The sequence below is a fragment of the Periplaneta americana genome, chromosome 14, assembly GCF_040183065.1.
Source record: "Periplaneta americana isolate PAMFEO1 chromosome 14, P.americana_PAMFEO1_priV1, whole genome shotgun sequence".
NCBI lineage: Eukaryota > Metazoa > Arthropoda > Insecta > Blattodea > Blattidae > Periplaneta > Periplaneta americana.
In genome coordinates, this window is record NC_091130.1 from 92,240,215 (window position 1) to 92,259,461 (window position 19,247).

At 36.4% G+C, this 19,247-nt stretch overlaps 1 protein-coding gene and 1 long non-coding RNA gene across 10 annotated transcripts in view; one reads left to right on the forward strand and one right to left on the reverse strand.

Moving 5' to 3' along the window:
* Positions 1–19,247, reverse strand: part of LOC138713571 (HEAT repeat-containing protein 6) — a 274,274-nt gene that overhangs the window by 115,358 nt on the left and 139,669 nt on the right. The gene's annotated exons all lie outside the window — the stretch shown is intronic.
* On the forward strand, positions 1,741–18,872 carry LOC138713568 (uncharacterized). Of its 4 annotated transcripts, none has more exons than XR_011335922.1 (3): positions 1,741–1,848; positions 17,443–17,568; positions 18,519–18,872. It is a non-coding gene; the product is annotated as an uncharacterized lncRNA (long non-coding RNA). The 4 variants fall into 4 exon arrangements; XR_011335920.1 differs by lacking the exon at positions 1,741–1,848 and adding an exon at positions 13,873–13,956; XR_011335919.1 differs by lacking the exon at positions 1,741–1,848 and adding an exon at positions 14,224–14,901.

Below are 19,247 nucleotides of genomic sequence, written 5' to 3' on the forward strand. Positions count from 1 at the left end.
AGGTACAACAGTCTTCCCTACTAAATAGCTGGACTAGTGCGTTACGAATATATTATTTGTGTAGTAAAAGCCCCTTTATTTCGAGTTAAAATAAAATAACGTATCTAAAATAATGTAAATAAATGATTAAAAAGATTAAAAAAAATTAATTCCCCCCAGACTCCAACCCGGGTCCATCTACACCACAACCAGGCTCTTGACCAACATGCTACAGAGAGCTACTAATTGATTGTTGAATTATGTGTTATGAATGCTTTCAACTTTGCTGCCTATAATGTTTAATTTTAAACAAAATGTGTTTTATGCCATATGGAGAAAATACGTTCATGTGACGTGACATATTCAATCAAAGATCGTTCGTCTTATTATGTAATTTTTAATTAATATTATTTTATTTAATATTTCAGTAGCAATATGGCGCATATACAACGAAAGAGTGAAAATAAATGAAGCGTTTCTGATTCGTAATTGGTTGACGTTCAACTTACGTTTCTTTGCGTTTGTGAAAGCTTGTCCTTGGCAATGTTGAGGCCGGGATTACGATCGACGTTCGTTTGCGTTACGTTACGTTGCGTTCATCTGTACGTTGAATTTCTACCGAACGTTCAGAGGCTGTGTATTATGATCGACGTTCGTGACAACTATCATGCTCTGCCGGCCATAATGAGTACTGAAATGCACACGTCAGTCAGTCAGTCAGTCAGTCAGTCAGTCAGTCAGTCAGCTGATTATGATAAACATTGAATTTTATGGTAACTTTGAGACAAGTAAAATAGGCCTACCGGTATTACAAAAATATTTTACGAAAGAATAATATAGAATGACGATAATAATAATAATAATAATAATAACATATATTAGGGAAGACTGTTGTACCTTGAAACAATTTTCACCTTTTTTTTTTTTTTTTTTTTTTTTTTTTTTTTTTTTTTTTTAATATGTTCAAAGATACAACAGGTTCATGTACCTTGGAATATACCCTTTTGTAAGTTGGGACACATGGAATATAGGTGGGAATATAGCTGTAAAAACTGACAATCATATTTAAAATATATTTCCCATTATAAACCAGAGCAGGCTTCTCTGATTGAGATTTTATTTCTTGGTTTTGTGTTAGAAAACATATATCAATGAACGAAACGTTTACTTCTGGTACTAAAAAAATTGTTTCGTCCACAGAACTCACACTTTGCAATAAATCAAACCGAAATTACGACCAGAGCTACTGAGCGACTTTCTCTACAATCTTCTTCACCTTGAGTCCTCTAGGTAACAAAAAAAAAAAAAGTTCAAAGCTATACCATGGATAAATATATATATATAATTTTTTAGATAAAAGCCTCTTTATTTCGGGTTAAAATAAAATAACGTATCTAAAATAATGTAAATAAATTATTAAAAAGATAAAAAAAATAAGTTTACCCCAGGCTCGAACCAGGGCCCATCTACACCACGTCCAACCTCTTGACCATAACGCTACGGAGAGGTACGAAATGCAATTGTTGAATTAGATGTTATGAAGACTTTCATATTTGCTGCCTATAATGTTTAATTTTAAAAAAGACGTGTTTTATGCCATATAGAGGAAATATATTCATGTGACGTGACATATTCAATCAAAGATCGTTTCTCGTATTATGTAAATTTTAATTAGTATGATTTTATTTAATATTTCAGTAGCAATATGGCGTATCTACAACGAAAGAAAAGGTAAAAATATATGAAGGGCTTCTGATTCGTGATTGGTTGACGTTCAGCTTACGTTTCTTTGCGTTTGTGAAAGCTTGTCCTTGGCAATGTTGAATCAACGCCGTCATGCGTTCGTTCATTCTAACGTTGATCGTAAAGGTGCGTACACACTTAGCGAACGAACAACGAACGAATGATGAAGCAAAACTTCGTTGTTCGTTCGCTGTTTGAAGCGACGTACAAATCATCAGCAAATTGTCAGAAAACATTCACATTCGCTGATTATACGCTATAAAGGCAGACGAAAATATAATTATAGCAAGTGCAGGCCTGTTTCATAAACACAAGTAATAATATTAAGTAATAGTATTGCAGTCATGAAAACAATTTTATTAACCGACTAAATTCTGTTTCATAAACGTTTTGCACGAGTCATAAAATACGTACAGTAGCCAGATGATTTGAGGTTAAGGCTGACAAACATAACCAAGTTGGTCTGCACTCTACAGCTATTTATATTATTCTCTCTGTTAACAGTTGTTGAATGAAATAAGTTTTGAAGTACTATCTTTAATAGCAACAACAGAGTAAATCGTAATATGTGTGAAGGTTGGGAGACAATTTATTTCAGATAAGATTGTAAATCACTGCAACTCGAAGTTATTGTTTCTGTTATTTGATTCAGTTGATTTACGAGTAAAAGAAACAATATGATAAATCTAAAATATTGTGAACAGATATTTATCATTCCTAATTGTTCACGTCTCTGCTGTTGTAAAGTTTGCAATTCCAAAAACAGTGTATCAGTGACAGAAGCGTGTGTGTGCGCGCGCGTGTGTGTAAAAATTGGACCTCGTTATCTAAAGAAGTAAAAAGGTAAAGGTAAAGGTATCCCCGTAACATGCCATGAAGGCACTTGGGGGGCATGGAGGTAGAGCCCCATGCTTTCCATGACCTCGGCACTAGAATGAGGTGGTGTGGTCGGCACCACGCTCTGACCGCCTTTTACCCCCGGGAAAGATCCGGTACTCAATTTTATAGGAGGCTGAGTGAACCTAGGGGCCGTTCTGAAAGTTTGGCAAAGAGAAAAAATCCTGTCACCACCTGGGATCGAACCCCGGACCTTTCAGTCCGTAGCCAGCTGCTCTACCAACTGAGCTACCCGGCCGCCCTATCTAAAGAAGTACCATATGAAAATGTTAAGCAGTGAAAACTTTTGATGACAATATTGTACCAGCCTTAAGGACAGTGTTTAACGACAGGGTTAGTGGACCCTGCAAAGCGTCTTATGTAAGATATTTCAAGTTCCGTTATAATTCGGAATACTGCGCAAGTACTTATATAAAAAGGCTTAAAAATTATTGGTGCAAGCGTAAATAAATACACATAAAAATTACTCTTTTACCAAAAATAAATAAGTAATGCAATAACGACATAAGTACTTACGCGGGGAAGTCGTTCCTAGAAAATACAGTGTTTGAGTTTGAAGGTGTGGATGTTGCAGAAGATTAATGTTATGACGAAATTAATAAAAATACTGAAATTGTCTTAATGGGTTTTTATTGCTGATTATGTTGTAAGTAGTATTTTCAAGAAGTTACCTGACTATACAAAATGCAAATACATATGTTCCATTAGAGATTGTGATGTGGAATTGTGGATACGGTATACCTATAAATCTCGTAAGTTAATTTTAGTTTATGCCCTCAATAGGGATGGTTTAAAGTAGTCCACATATTTTGTAATAGATCTACTTGTTGATATATGTCTGCAAAAGATTTTGGCTCACCAAGATCTTCACAATGTTAATTAGTGAAGAGTATATAGATTCAGGTTGTCACAAGTATACACTGAAAAAACATTTCAATAGGTACAGAAAATATTAATATTACTGTATTTTGTTATGTAGATGTCCCATAGGCATATATTTCTGAACAATTATTATAATTTAAAAAATGACGAGAAAGGAGGGAAAAACGTTAAGTTCAATCATTCAAATAACATAAAATAATGTAAAATATACAGTAATTACTTTCTAACAGTTCTATACTGTAATTGAATTTAATTTAGGTTTCATCCTTTCCAATTGTTCCTCTTTTACAATTAGATAAGATAGTTTTCAATTTCAGCCTGGTCCACCTACATTGGCGTCTATGACAGTTTGTAAGTATTTGTAAGTATGGAGAGGGACTTTGTTAGTCATTCATTTTGTCTCTTATGCTTTTTAAAATGGGGAAAAGACGTGAAAATAACTTGAAGAAACAGAGTTTTTTGCGAAAAGTTCTCGAATTGAAAGGTCAACTATTTCATTATATTCGTAACTTTCTTGCCTATGGTTGTAGGATATTCGTTGTCTAAAATTTCTTGGACGTCGGACAAACACTCCCTCTTCATCACTATTTGAGTCAGAATTATCCATTTCAAATGGTTTCATGGTTTTATCTTCAAAATCTAACCCTACTATGGCATTTACTTTTTACAAATTATTAAACTATTACTTAAAATACAGTCATGGAACTAACGTTAATATTATTAATAAATTTAATTATCTTTGCTGCTTTATGAAACACTTTAGTAATATTATTATTTATTTTAGTAATAATATGAGCGTTTACAGTAATAAATAATATTATTAAATATTACTTTTATGAAACAGAACAGTAATAATATTACTTAATGTTATTACCTTTTTAGTAATATTACTTTTATGAAATAGGCCCCCAGGGGAAAGTTTCAGTACACGGATACCTCACTGACAATAATTATCTTAAAATATTAAAAAGAGAGATTTGTCTGTGTTTGTCGTATGCGCATCATGCTTACGAAAAGACACTTTTCAATGCCAATAATTTATTTTGTGTGCACAAGGTTGGAACTTTGTTTTTTCTGGGCGTGAATTTGTCCAAAAGGAACGACATATGTTTATACGCGAACCAAGTTGACTCGTACACTTCATCACTCCCCATTCCAGAACTTTTTATGGAATTCTGTCTTTCACTCCAGAATGATGTCAGTAGGGATTCAATTTTCTTTTTGACTTCTGCTCCCTACAATAAACAAAAAACATATATCCACTGAAAATAAATAAACAAAAATAATTTTCAAATTTTGCACGTGTTTGACTCGCCTATCTTGCAGCTAAACATCTTTCCAATAGGTTCCCAAACATCAGGTTTTCTTATTTTATTGTGGTAAGTAGGATACTTGGGATTCCATGAAGTTTCCTGCTCCCTATATGCATTAATAAGATTTATAACAGCGTCTTCCGTCCACTCCAGTTTCGACATCCTGTTAGTGAAATTGAACTAAGCGCTGCGTTCTGCTACGAACTACAAGCTAGTGGCAAATCCCGTCCACAACGAATACCAACTTCCTTTGATGTACCGACAAGCGACGGATCACTTCCGAAGGCAAACCAAACGATCGGTTTGCCTTTGCTGCGACGTACACACGTACCGATTTCAATCAACGAATGCAATCGTTTGTCGTTCGTTCGCTAAGTGTGTACGCACCTTAATGAAATACACGGAGCTTGTATATAGGTGCGTACACACTTAGCGAACGAACAAAGAACGAACGACAAACGATTGCATTCGTTGATTGAAATCGGTACGTGTATACGTCGCAGCAAAGGCAAACCGATCGTTTGGTTTGCCTTCGGAAGTGATCCGTCGCTTGTCGGTACATCAAAGGAAGTTGGTATTCGTTGTGGACGGGATTTGCCACTAGCTTGTAGTTCGTAGCAGAACGCAGCGCTTAGTTCAATTTCACTAACAGGATGTCGAAACTGGAGTGGACGAAAGACGCTGTTATATATCTTATTAATGCATATAGGGAGCAGGAAACTTCATGGAATCCCAAGTATCCTACTCACCACAATAAAGTAAGAAAACATGATGTTTAGGAACCTATTGGAAAGATGCTCAGCTGCAAGATAGGCGAGTCAAACACGTGCAAAATTTGAAAATTATTTTTGTTTATTTATTTTCAGTGGATACATGATTTTGTTTATTGTAGGGAGCAGAAGTCAAAAAGAAAATTGAATCCCTACTGACATCATTCCGGAGGGAAAGACAGAAGTCCACAAAAAGATCTGGAATGGGGAGTGATGAAGTGTACGAATCAACTTGGTTCGCGTATAAACATTATGTCGTTCCTTTTGGACAAATTCACGCCCAGAAAAAACAAAGTTCCAACCTTGTGCACACAAAATAAATTATTGGCACTGAAAAGTGTCTTTTCGTAAGCATGATGCGCATACGACAAACACAGACAAATCTCTGTTTTTTATTTTAAGATAATTAATGTCAGTGCGGTATCCGTATACTGAAACTTTCCCCTGGGGGCCTATTTCATAAAAGTAATAATTTAATACCATTACTGAAAAGGTAATAACATTAAGTACTGTAATATTATTACTGTTCTGTTTCATAAAAGTAATAGTTAATATTATTTATTACTGTAAACGCTCATATTATTACTAAAATAAATAACAATATTACTAAAGTGTTTCATAAAGCAGCAAAGATAATTAAATTTATTAATAATATTAACGTTAGTTCCATGACTGTATTTTAAGTAATAGTTCCGTGAAAACATTTGAAATGGATAATTCTGACTCAAATAGTGATGAAGAGGGAGTGTTTGTCCGACGTCCAAGAAATTTTAGACAACGAATATCCTACAACCATAGGCAAGAAAGTTACGAATGTAATGAAATAGTTGACCTTTCAATTCGAGAACTTTTCGCAAAAAACTCTGTTTCTTCAAGTTATTTTCACGTCTTTTCCCCATTTTAAAAAGCATCAGAGACAAAATGAATGACTCAAAAGTCCCTCTCCATACTTACAAATACTTACAAACTGTCATAGGCGCCAATGTAGATGGACCAGGCTGAAAATGAAAACTATCTTATCTAATTGTAAAAGAGGAACAATTGGAAAGGGTGAAACCTAAATTAAATTCAATTATAGTATAGAACTGTTAGAAAGTAATTACTGTATATGTTACATTATTTTATCTTGTTTGAATGATTGAACTTAACGTTTTTTCCCTCCTTTCTCGTCGAACTTCAACGTCGATCGTAATCCCGGCCATGCGTTCGTTCATTCTAACGTTGATCGTAATGAAATACACGGAGCTTGTATTTGTCAAATTTCAACGTACTTCACCGCAACGTAACGCAAACGAACGTCGATCGTAATCCCAGCCTTAGTAACACCAGAAAAAAACACACCCTACTATATTGAATCACGAAAGAAATACGTGACAGTTGAAAGATGAACAAACCATTATTATCGAGGCCTCGAAAAGCACGATATTGTCAGGTCAACATCTCGCATTTACAAAATGCTTCAATAACTATATTTCTGATTGTTTTAAGTAAACACTATGTTTTATTGTTTGAAATGTCATTATTTGAACCATAGCCTTTATTATACACAAAGCCCAAATTACTGACACCATTCATGACCTTCAGAAAACCTAACACAGCTGTATTAATGACTCTAATGAAGATAAATTACATTTAAAACCAGTACGTGAACCACGCCCCTCTGCACATTACGAAATGAACTGCTATACTACTAAGGCCGGGTGCACACAGAATTAGACGCGACGCGGCGCGGCGCGACGCGATGCGATGCGACATTTTGTCTCGTGGTACTTGTCTCCCATTGATTTCTTATGATGTGGTGCACACAGAATCAGACGCGGCGCGACGGTCGCGAGCAGACACAAGGAGACACGAAGAGACAACATCGAATGACTGCTAGAAGTTCGTCGCGAGGAGACTGTCTGATAGCTGCAGTGTACTGCGCATGTGTTAGTGGCTATGATTGCACGCTTTCATTATCTACAAAAAGTACTATTGTTGTGTAGTGCACATTTTCATATTTTGAAATTAAAGGAAGAGGAAACTAAGCAAAATTATCAGGTCGAAATTTCGAATAGATTTGCCACTTTAGAAAGTTCCGACGAAGTTGAGAAAGAATTAGATGTTAACAGCGTGTGGGAAAATATCAGAGATAGTATCAAAATTGCAGCTGAGCAGAGCATAGGTTATTATGAAACTAAGAAAAAGAAACCGTGGTTTGATGAAGATTGTTGCATTGCAGTAGAAAGAAGGAAACAGGCAAAATTGAAATTCTTACAGGATCCAGTTGAGGAGAAGAGAGATAATTATTTCAATGAAAGACGGGAAGCAAGTCGTACACTTAGGAATAAAAAGAGAGGTTACTTGAAGAAAAAACTGAATGAGGTAGAAACAAATAGTAAGAATAAAAACATTCGAGATTTATATAAGGGTATAAAGGAATTTAAGAACGGATATCAGCCAAGGGTAAACGTGATCAAGGATGAGAATGGTGACTTGCTTGCAGACTCTCCATCAGTCCTAAACAGATGGAAAAACTATTTTGCGCAACTACTAAATGTACATAGGCCAGGTAGAAATGATAGGGACGAAATTGAAATACAAACTGCTGAGCCATTTATACCCGAACCCACGCTTTCAGAAGTCGAAATTGCGATAAAAAATCTGAAAAAGTACAAGTCTCCAGGTATCGATCAAATTCCAGCAGAATTAATAAAGAGGGTGGAAGTGCATTATATAGCGAAATTTATAAACTTGTACTTGCTATTTGGGAAAGGGAAATTGTACCAAAACAATGGAAGGAGTCCATAATTGTACCTATTTTTAAGGGGGACAAAACCAACTGTGGTAACTTTCGAGGAATATCACTTTTGTTGACGTCGTACAAAATTTTGTTCAATATTCTTTTGAGAAGATTAGCTCCGTACGTAGATGAAATTATTGGGGATCATCAGTGCGGTTTTAGGCGTAATAGATCGACTATTGATCAGATTTTTTGTATTCGATAGATAATAGAGAAAAAAAATGGGACTATAAGGGTACAGTACATCAATTATTCATAGATTTCAAAAAGGCATATGACTCGGTTAAGAGGGAAGTATTATATGATATTCTTATTGAATTTGGTATTCCCAAGAAACTAGTTCGATTAATTAAAATGTGTCTCAGTGAAACATACAGCAGAGTCCGTATAGGTCAATTTCTATCTGATGCTTTTCCAATTCACTGCGGGCTAAAGCAGGGAGATGCACTATCACCTTTACTTTTTAACTTCGCTTTAGAATATGCCATTAGGAAAGTTCAGGATAACAGGCAGGGTTTGGAATTGAACGGGTTACATAAGCTTCTTGTCTATGTGGATGACGTGAATATGTTAGGAGAAAATCCACAAACGATTGGGGAAAACACGGGAATTTTGCTGGAGGCAAGTAAAGCTATCGGTTTGGAAGTAAATCCCGAAAAGACAAAGTATATGATTATGTCTCGTGACGAGAATATTGTACGAAATGGAAATATAAAAATTGGAAATTTATCCTTCGAAGGGGTGGAAAAATTCAAATATCTTGGAGCAACAGTAACAAATATAAATGACACTCGGGAGGAAATTAAACGCAGAATAAATATGGGAAATGCGTGTTATTATTCGGTTGAGAAGGTTTTATCATCTAGTCTGCTGTCAAAAAATCTGAAAGTTAGAATTTATAAAACAGTTATATTACCGGTTGTTCTTTATGGTTGTGAAACTTGGACTCTCACTCTGAGAGAGAAACATAGGTTAAGGATAATTGAGAATAAGGTGCTTAGGAAAATATTTGGGGCTAAGCGGGATGAAGAAGTTACAGGAGGATGGAGAAAGTTACACAACGCAGAACTGCACGCATTGTATTCTTCACCTGACATAATTAGGAACATTAAATCCAGACGTTTGAGATGGGCAGGGCATGTAGCACGTATGGGCGAATCCAGAAATGCATATAGAGTGTTAGTTGGGAGACCGGAGGGAAAAAGACCTTTGGGGAGGCCGAGACGTAGATGGGAGGATAATATTAAAATGGATTTGAGGGAGGTGGGATAAGATAATAGAGACTGGATTAATCTTGCACAGGATAGGGACCGATGGCGAGCTTGTGTGAGGGCGGCAATGAACCTTCGGGTTCCTTAAAAGCCATTTGTAAGTAAGTAAGTAAGTGCACATTATTCATAATGGAATTCGATGCAGATAAATTAGTTGATTTACTACAGGTAAGATACATTCTGTACAATCTTTGAAACAATAGCACGAGAATAATGTGGTTTCTGAAAATATGTGAAAAATTGCAAATGAGATGAAAGCACCAGGTGAATAATAATTTATAATAATAACACTGCGTAACAAATGTTAACATTTTTTTTTTTGCGCTAGGCATGTGCTATATGTTTTCTATCAAATTTGAGCCTCCTGAATACGAATATAACAATAAAAACAGTTGTTCGTTACGGTTTTTGAGAAACTTTGGAATTTATATCTATTCAAAATATTGTTTTATATAATGACAATAAGGCTAAATATTCACTGTTCAGAAGACTACAGCTTTCTTTTTCTGCATTTTCTTTTACACTGGGCATCAGGTACATCACGAGCTAAAGGCCAACAATAGTCTGCTAGATTATTGGTACTCCATTGTCCTTGGTATCTTTTTCCCATAGTTGAAATTTCTTGATGGAAGCACTCATCATGCTCATCACTGAAATCGCACAATTCTCGGGAAAAAAAAGTCAAGATGTGAGTGAAGGAAGTGAATTTTCAGGGAAATTTTACAACCCCTAATTTAATAAGCCAACAGTAAATTTTTCACTAGTTCTCACTTCTACAGTTATCCAGAAAATTAATTCAACCTCCTTGAATGCAATCCAGACGGCTGTCTCTTTTCCTTACAGCAAAGATTCGAAGTGATTGTCTATTATTTCTCTAATTTGTGGTCCATTGAGAACTCCCTCTTTTATTTTTGAATCATTAATAGCAGAAAATGTTAAGGAATGCGTGCTGGTCCGAGTCCTCATGGGGGAAGAAATTTTCTCATGAAATTTCGGCCAGTGTATGGGACCGGTGCCCACCTAGCATCATGATGCACTTGGGGAGCTACGATAGGTAGTGAAAGCCGGTTGCGAAAGCCAGATATAACGACTGGGGGGGATCATCGTGCTAACCACACAATACCTCCATTCTAGTTGGATGATCGTCCACCTCTGTTTTGGCATGTGGACGTGAGGCCAGCAGCCGGCTGGTCGGTCTGGGCTCTTCATGGGGTGTAGCACCACGGATCATTAATAGCAGGAAATTTTTCCTGGATATTTTTAAATGCTTCAGTTTTATAATTTATCCCTTCAACAAAATTCTTCATTAACCCTAACTTATTGTGTAAAAGGGGTAAAATTACTTCGCTTTGAGGTACAAGGGGTTGATGTACAATATTTTTCTTCCTTGGCTCTAGTGATTGTCGTTTTATTTTATAATGCTTATCTCGAGTGCGAGTCCACACCTGTGGAGTAACGGTCAGCGCGTCTGGCCGCGAAACCAGGTGGCCCGGGTTCGAATCCCGGTCGGGGCAAGTTACCTGGTTGAGGTTTTTTCCGGGGTTTTTCCTCAACCCAATACGAGCAAATGCTGGGTAACTTTCGGTGCTAGACCCCGGACTCATTTCACCGGCATTATCACCTTCATTTCATTCAGACGCTAAATAACCTAGATGTTGATACAGCGTCGTAAAATAACCCAATAAAATAAAAATAAAATATCTCGAGCGCGACTGTCCAATTCGTACAGAAAGCAGCAAAATTTTGTGTAGCCTAATTGCATTCCAAAAAGCAATGCTACTACCTTCAAATCCGCACATATAAACCATTCGTACTTTGAATATTATCATTAAAGCACTCATTAAAGCACACTTTAAAGAAATACACGTCTTACACAGAATACTAACACCACAGAAATATCCTGGTAAACTGAAGCGTTTTCATACGGCGAACCTGTTTCCTCCCCTCCAAATGGAACCGAAAAGGGCAATAAAACAATTTCCGTTTCTAGAAGTGGTTTTGACATGGTGATATATTGCAAAATATAAACTACGGTAATGTAATTAAAGCTCACCGTGAAAGAAATGCACATCTCAAGTAAAATCAGGTAAACTCAAGTGAATTTATACCGCGAGCCTGTTTCACTCCCTCGAAATAAACTCGTAGAAGGGCAATAAAATAATTTCTCTTCCTACAAGTGCTTCTAACATGGTGCCCTACTTATACTAATATTGTTTTCACATAATGGGTCTTCACATTTGTAAAACAAAATAGTTACACACGAAATACGGTGATTTTTTAAATAAAATGCATAGAAAATTAATTACATTGTGCATCTCGAAAACCCGAAGTGATGGAACATTTTGCTTGTTATTTTTTTAATTCAAGAGGTCGAAATTAGTAAGAATTTGTTAGTTTTATGTCTGGGGCAAAATGACTGTTGACCAGTGTAATTTGTAGTAAGCCTAATTCTCTGCTCTATACTATCACTCATTATTGATTTAATATATTATTTTTCTTTATTGTGAGTCGTGAAGTAGTCATAAACATAAAAATGACGTTTGTGCAGTACATTTTAATTTTAAGACTCTTTCAATCGTATAGATTTTTAGGAGCTTGCGTCCTTAGGAAATAATAAGCAAATGCAATAGAATTTTTCATAGACAGTCCTCTATTATTGACGCCATTTTCTAGCCTAGGCCAGTTTCCCAATCCCACAGCCAGCAAATCAGTTGTCGCGGGCAGACAGTTTTAAGCTGTCGCGAGGCGTTGTAAAGCAAAACGTAGCGTCGCGCCGCGCCGTGACGCGACCGCGCCGTGTCGCGTCGCGTCTGATTCTGTGTGCACCCGGCCTAAGATTTATTTCAAATCATCCGTCCTCAAGTGAGGTTGACCACTGGGATCCGGAATTAAAAAATATAAAAGATAAAGGGAAATGAAACGAGCAAAATAATGATTCGATTTGTACATTAAAACAAAAACTTACGTGTTAACATATAGATGATAGTGTAGAATTTGAAGAGAGGCCTTCAGAATTTCCATTACAATCTTCCTACGATATACACTTTGCTGCGACAGACGCACATATATTTTTTATTTAAAGCTTATTAACTTCGCTACAAACCATTTCGATTTTCCCGCAATATTAATATTATTAGGTTTCGATTGAGACGTCACACAACCTCACAGGACGTATAATTTTCATAAAATTTTCCGCCACAGTTCAAATTAAATATATACAGGGCTATTCACAGTTCTCACTGAGCGACGAGTGGAGCTGGATGTGAATGACCGCGCGCCGTATAAAGTAGCGAAGAGAAAATAGTACAAACAAATCGTTCTAAAGTTTAAAGAATTGTGAAGTGAGTGTTTCGAGTAAAATGGATCCGTAAAGTCTTAGGGAAAGCATCGTTAAAATTAATAAGAAGATAGAAGAATTGCAAGAGGAGAACATAATGTTGAAGAGGAAAGTGAAAGACTTAGAAGAAGAGAAGCGGAAGAATAATTTAGTATTTTTCGGGATCGAAGAGCAGGAAAGAGAGCAATCTTGGGAAACATATGAGGTGATACTGACTGTGTGCTGGGAGGGGATGGGATTAGATATTAGTAACGGACAAGTGAAAGAGGTCTACAGAGTGGGAAATGGGGCTAACCGGCCCATACTAGTCAAATTGACGAACTCTATGGTAAAGGATATGATAATGAGCAAAAAGAGTTAGTTTAAAGACTCTAATATTAGCATCGATAGTGACTTTGATTAAGAAGTGAGGTGCAGGAGGAAAGTGTTAGTGCCTTTTTTGAAAGCGGCAAGGGCAAACGGTCACTGCGCGAGGCTAGTGAAGGAAAGTTAAAAATTAATGGCGAGACTTTCGACGTTGAGTTATGTTTGGACAGCCTGAATAAATCTGGAATAGGTGAAAATATAAGCGAAGAAAAAAGAAAAATGCTTAAGGATAAAGTAATGGGGATAGTGAAAGAAAACTCATTTAGTACGAGGAACGAAGGCGTGAAGAGCAGGAAACCTGACATGCTAGAGAGTGCGGAAGTCGGAGTTTTGTCGAGGACAGCAAATTCCGATCGAGAAGCATACGGCAGAACGACGACCCCGGCCCGGTGGATGATGAAAGGTGAAGACAGAGGGAATACTGTGAGGAGTCGAGAGGGGAAAAGTGGCATGAACGTATGGAAGAAATCTGTAGTGACGTCACCACAAGGTCACAACAAGAGTGTAATGTGTCAAACGAATAAGAGCGGTAATGTAGACGTGTGTGGTGTCAGCGAAAGAAATGAAGGCAACGTGAGCCAACAGCTGGGATACCAGCATACAATCTAAGGAAATGGTGTGTCAGTGGAATGAAGGATTAATTAAGGGTGCAGTGAATATGGGTGAATAGTATTTAAGTATGAGAAGGGTCATGATGAGTTATTGAATTAGTAGGAATGAGTAGGACGTACCGGTATTGTAAATATAGGAAGAGTAGAGGAGCTAAAAGTAGGACTAGACTAGATAGGTATCAGTAGGACAAAGAAGTAATATAGATAGATATAAAGCAAATAATAGAGGGTAGGCTTAGTTAAGACTATAGTACAGTAAAATGATTGTAGTGATATGTTAAATAAGTTGGCTGTGAAAATGCTGAGTAGAAAAAAAAATTGTTAAGTTGTTATTAGGAATAGGAAATAGTAAAAGGTAGGAGTAGAGGGAAAGAAGGAATATTTAATAAACGCAGAAATATAGGAAGTGTGGTGAACGAACATGAAAGACATAGTGGGTGAACATTAAATGATGAAGAGATGTCGGTCATTAACATCGGGTGTTGTGCAAGTTGTAAATAGTATATGGAAGGGACTGCTGGCCCGAATACTATAATGTGAAGGGACAGCAGGACCAAAGGTTTGAGTGAGAATAAACCATACCATACCATACCATACCATATACAGGGCTATTCAAAAAGAAGGAGCAGATTTCAAATATTTATTTCCTCCAAACTACAAAAGATAGAAACACAATTCCGACGTTCCTGGACAGATGAAAGTTTAAATTTTGAACAGTTCGGGTAGAAGTTTTAATCACGGCCGCATTGGCTCTGTTGCTTGTCATGCGCGGCCGCATTGGCACTATTGATTGGTCTGTAGTAAAATGGCGACACAACACGGACAAAGCATTTTGTGTGCTGCATTTTACAAAACTAGAGTCCATTATTGAAGTTCAACGTACTTTTCGCCGTCAGTTTAATAAACAACCACCTCATCATAAGCAGATTTACCAGTGGCATCGAAAATTCGTAGAAGGACCATTCCATTTATAATAAGCCTTTTGAGAAAAAATAAATATTATACAGGGTGGACAATTTAAGTTGATACTGTACAATATCTCCAAAACTAAGCGTTGTAGAAATAAATGTCTTGAATAAAAGTTGCTTGATATTATGGGGGAAAGTAAATGCCATTTGTCGTGTTTTATTTGGAGGACGTTGTGATGGTTATTTTAGGGTCAATTTAAATAGGAACCTACATTTTTTATGTTATTTTCTCATTCCTCATAAAAAACTAAACAACTTTTGTATGAAGCACTTTGCAATTGTTCTTACACCAACGTAAATAACAACAAAAATTATGAATGGTTGTGTATGAAGAACGCAATGAATGGTTGGACCCATTCGAAACAGTCCAACATCACAGTAGGCGAGGAGGCAATGAGACATTGTGTCCGTTGTCTTGTAACCATTTGTGGACCATTTAAGTTGATACCGTCCAATATCTCCAAAACTAAGCATTGTACAAAGAAATGTCTTGAATAAAAGTTGCTTGATATTATGAAGGAAAGTAAATACCATTTGTCGTGTTTTGTTTGGAGAACGTTTGGATGGTCATTTGAGGGTCAAGGTACGTTTTTTAAATGGGAACCAATGTTTTTCATTTTGTTTTCTTTTTCCTCATCACAAAATAAACAGATTTTGTAAAACCATTTTGTAGCACATGGTTCTTTCACTAGTGTAGACAAACTTTGATGAAAGGTAAGTACACAGAGTATCACCACTGTACGGGTATTGTACAATATTATTTCATAAGCATCGTACGTTAGCATAATAAATGTTCAAAATGATGCCCTTCTAACGCAATGCATTTTCCAACTCTGTGAATGAATGATTGATGTGTACGTAAATGCATGTCTCTTCAAATACGGGCACAAGCATTTTGTATGCGCACCTTCATATTGTCAGGAGTCATTGGTATGTCACAATACACTTTTTCTTTAAGGTAACCCCATAAGAAAAAGTCTAGTGATGTAAGATCAGGAGATCGAGCTGGCCAATTGATGGGATCTGCGCGTCCTATCCAACGATCATGGTAATTGTTATTTAAAACATCCCTAGCAGTATGTGCATAGTGAGCAGGGCATCCATCGTGCTGGTACCACATTTGCGACCTGGTTTCTAATGGTACATCTTCCAACAACAACGGCAACTCCTCTGTTAAAAAGTTTCTGTACATTGCACCTGTTAAGGTGCCATCAATGAAGTACAGTCCAATTACCTTATCACACCACACATTAACAGACCAGGGTCTCTGATGTTCCACTTCTCGTAACCAACGTGAATTTTCCACAGCCCAATAGTGCATATTATGTCATTTACTTCACCATGATTTGTGAATGTACACTCGTCACTGAACAGTAGTAACTGAAAAAAGTTATTATTATTCTGTACTCTGTCTTGTACCCACCTACAGAATGTTAGTCTATTCACAAAATCATCACCATGTAATAGTTGATGTAATGACGCATGGTAGGGATGGAATTTATGTCGTTTCAATATTCTGAGGACACTGCTTTTGGACATTCCCGCATTGGTAGCTAATTCGCGAGAACTTATATGGGGATCGTAATTCACTGCAGCTAGCACTGTAACTTCCCCATCTTCGTCCATAGCGGTTCTTCTGCACCTCCTTTTCTTTGGCTGGACACTGTCTTCTTCGGAGAATTGTTTTATCACACGATAAAATGAAGCTCTTGATGGAGTTCTTCTATCAGGAAACCTTTCTGCGTACACAAGAATAGCTTGTTCCACATCTTTCCTAGATTCCCCGTAAATGAGAATCATTTCCACTTCTTCTTGTTGAGAAAGTAGGTCCATTTCAACCCACAGACAACTGAGTACGCTTAAACGACTTGCATGGAACTGATGGTTGTTACTCGGTAATCGCTAATTGTAGGTACGTACCACCAGTGGATCCACCTGGACTCAAAGGCGACTGCAAGTACACTAACAACAGATACAAGGAAACCATCCTACCGTGGAAAGTAAACTAAACAACGAACACAATGTCTCTTTGCTTCCTCGCCTACTGTGATGCTGGACTGTTCGAATGGGTCCAACCATTCATTGCGCTTTTCGTACACAACCATTCATAATTTTTGTTGTTATTTACGTTGGTGTAAGAACAATTGCAAAGTGCTTCATACAAAAGTTGTTTAGTTTTTTATGAGGAATGAGAAAATAACATAAAAAATATAGGTTCCTATTTAAATTGACCCTAAAATAACCATCACAACGTCCTCCAAATAAAACACGACAAATGGCATTTACTTTCCCCCATAATATCAAGCAACTTTTATTCAAGACATTTATTTCTACATCGCTTTATTTTTGGAGATATTGTACAGTATCAACTTAAATGGTCCACCCTGTATATATATAAGTGTATTTTGTTGTCGTAAATGAATGATATTTTATGAATCAACAGTAAATAACGTGGTTCCGAAATTAAAAGATAAATTATCTGAGGTGCAAAGCATGACCTATATATCAGTTGTTATATTACAGTCGTGAAAATGGTGGAAGTTGATATCACTGTTAATTCACCTGGAAACATTGTCGTCATCCAAATTGGATTTCATTGAACATTGTGCGAAGTTATGTAAAAGAAAACAACTACAAGTAATTTTCAAGGTAAGTAGATTTTACGATATTTAACATAGAGTAACTTAGGATTTCAGTGTCACACCCATGACAAGAAAAAAATTGAAAAAGTTTATTTATTGGCCAAATTAATGGTTGCGCGTTATAAAAAGCCCCTATTTTCTTTTAGTTCTTTGTGAACTAAGATAGGACTGTTAATCATTTTATGGCGGTCTTTTAGTCACTTTCTAAAAAAAAAATATGTTATTTTGTGTCACACCCGTGACACTATGTGTACATGTATATAACCTCTATCGTTATCTTTATAGCAGGAGTTGCACGCTTTTCAAATTTATGTTATGCTTAACATACAATTATGCTTACTTACTTACTTACTGGCTTTTAAGGAACCCAGAGTTCATTGCCACCCTCACATAAGCCCGCCATCGGTCTCTATCCTGAGCAAGATTAATCCATTCTATATCATCATATCCCACCTCCCTCAAATCCATTTTTATATTATCTTCCCATCTACGTCTCGGCCTCCCTAGAGGTCTTTTTCCCTCCGGCCTCCCAACTAACACTCTATATGCATTTCTGGATTCGCCCATACATGCTACATGCCTTGCCCATCTCAAACGTCTGGATTTAATGTTCCTAATTATGTCAGGTGAAGAATACAATGCGTGCAGTTCTGTGTTGTGTAACTTTCTCCATTCTCCTGTAATTTCATCCCTCTTAGCCCCAAATATTTTCCTGAGACCTTATTCTCAAACACCCTTAACCTATGTTCCTCTCTCAACGTGAGAGTCCAAGTTTCACAACCATAAAGAACAACCGGTAATATAATTGTTTTATAAATTCTAACTTTCAGATTTTTTGACAGCAGACTGGATGATAAAAGCTTCTCAACCGAATAATAACAGGCCATACAATTATGCTAATTTAAAATTTGTTTTCATTTTAAGATATGCAGAAAATAATAGTGCTTTCTTTTTCAGATTGACAAAATTACGTAAGCAGTGCTTATGACTTTTTAAAAAGTGCAACAAAGGTTTCATTCAGAACTGACGTAATACTTCTTCCTGAATCAGAAATAGAAGAAAAACATTTCGTGAATGAAAGATGAAAGAATATTCGTCCTATAGCTGGATTACAACCAAAATATTATTATTCCTCCTCAAGCAAAGAGAGCATTTGTGGTAGCCGAACAATAGTATCGACACTTGAAGAATTCAAATTATTGAAGTACCAATTCTCAGATGTTTAGTCTGACTCCGAGAATGAAGAATTACTAGTATCAGAAATAACACCTCCAAGCCAGGAACCTATGACTTTGCCTGTAACAATGGACTCAATCAAGCTAGGATCTTGTGCCTTGGTAAAGTTTACCAGTGACAGTAAGAATTTGCCAAAACCCAGTAAAGGAAAATGATAAAATTAAAGTGATGTGTATGATTGTAGTTGTCAGGCTAATTCAAGTAGTAAAATCTTCAGACCTAATGAAAAAGACGTTTCCTACATCAGCTATGATCAAAATATCTGCTGTATTACCACCTCCTACTCTAAAACATTCTGGAATTCGAGTGTTGTATGAATTTCCTTGCCAATTAAATATTTATGAAAGAGAATAAATAATTGTGACTATTATTTTTGCAACAATAAGGTACTTGTATTAAGATACTATAGAGAAATACTAAAAAAATGTAATATTGGCTTTAAGAGATTAT